The sequence below is a fragment of the Adiantum capillus-veneris genome, chromosome 5, assembly GCF_014529385.1.
Source record: "Adiantum capillus-veneris isolate H3 chromosome 5, ASM1452938v2, whole genome shotgun sequence".
In the NCBI taxonomy this organism is placed as follows: Eukaryota; Viridiplantae; Streptophyta; class Polypodiopsida; order Polypodiales; family Pteridaceae; genus Adiantum; species Adiantum capillus-veneris.
This window is the reverse complement of record NC_140935.1, coordinates 49,753,720-49,755,406: the sequence shown is the minus strand read 5'-3', so window position 1 is coordinate 49,755,406 and position 1,687 is coordinate 49,753,720.

The following is a 1,687-nucleotide window of genomic DNA, read 5'->3' as shown; positions in this document are numbered from 1 at the left end:
TTTGAAGGCAAAGAAATAAGGGGGCGACTCCCACCAGTAGCGCCGGTGTAACTGCTTGCTTAGCAAAGGGGGGGGGGGGGGGGGTCTCTCATGATCCCGTGATGCCCAAGCAAGCCAAACATAGAAAGCGGGGTGTCACATGGCAAAAGGCAAGCCAAAAATAGTGGTGTGTCTCACATGAAAAGAGAGGAGAAACACACGCCCATAAGGGAAAAAAATTGCAAAAAATAAGGGTGCGAGTTTTTTTTTAGAGAGGACCAATACAGAGGGAGCTTTCGAAGAGCTCTTTCCAGGGATTTGAAGAAGAGAAGAATGACGAGAGAGAAGAGAGAGTGGATAGAGCTCTTGTGTTCTAGAAATTGGAGAAGAGGAGAAGAAGGAAACGACAAAAATAGAGAGAGCTTTGGAGAGCTCACAAAATAGGATTTGGGGCTCTCCTTTGTGACAAAAGGGGAGAGGAGCTTCATCACCAACACCGGGCATTCAATTCCATTAGCGGACGCTCTTAATCAGTGTTATTACTGTAATTTGTGAAGGAGCATAAAGTCCTTATTCAAACATTAATCCAATTTTTGTGTCGTTAATGGCATCGCTTGGGTAAACAAGTGTCGGTTTTTGTGTGTGGTTCCAATTTCAATTGTCTTCATGATTTGTTTTCATTGCAAAGAGGTTCTAGTCTATCGTGGAGTGTTGTGCATCTTCTCTCTCACCTTTTTCTTACAGCTAGAGGCCTCGTCCCTTCCTGGCTTGCCATTCAAACCCAATATCGCCGGACAACTTGGTGAACCCAATGCAAAATCGAGCCGGGATGGGAAATTTATTTGGAGGAAGATGTCTACACCACAAGAGGCAGCCATGCAACAGATGATAGAGCAGTTTGTGGATTATATGTAGGAACAATAGGCTATCCAACTACGGTATAATCTGTAGGAGCAAATTTGTAGAGCTCGACAGACAGTCACAGATAAACTACAGCGGTTTGAAGGCCAGGATATTAGCAAATTTGGCAATATCTACAAGCAGGCAATGGAGGATAATGGGATTGAAAATCAAAATCCAATTGAAGGGTTTCATATAATTGCAGTGTCTAAACTTAGGGCTCGAAAGAGTTCATGAAGGCACTGCAAGAGGAATATTTTCTCAAAGATTCTCAAAGGGTAAACAGGCAAATCTTCTTGAAGTGGGTGCAGAAGAAGAAAAAAAATGTCTCTGTACGAGAGCTGCTACAAGAATTTGAGAAGAAATTCAACCAATTATCCTCGACAGAGCAGTGTTCAATGAAGGATCAGAAGCTTGAATTGTTTATTCAGGCTACTGATCCACGAATTCAGAAAAGTTTGGTACAATTGTTGGAAGATTCAACAGTTTAATTGGGCTTAACGTTTGATTGGAAGATAGTCCCTGAAGTGGTGAATATGATTGTGAAACGGCAGATGAGGGTTGACAAGCTGATTGTGGCTGATGTCATGGATGTTGTGGAAGAGAAAACTAAGGAGAAATCATCCTCAACAATACCCCAAGTGGAGGAGCTGGTTCTTGACAAACAGGTGAAAGATATTCAAGAGTTAAATTGAATTTCAAAACTAAAAATCTGAAGGGTTAGCTGCAAACGGGTCTACTTTTGAGCCGAGATGCAACCTCCATGCAAAGGTTGGGATCAATGCATGTGGTGCGATAGTGAATACCA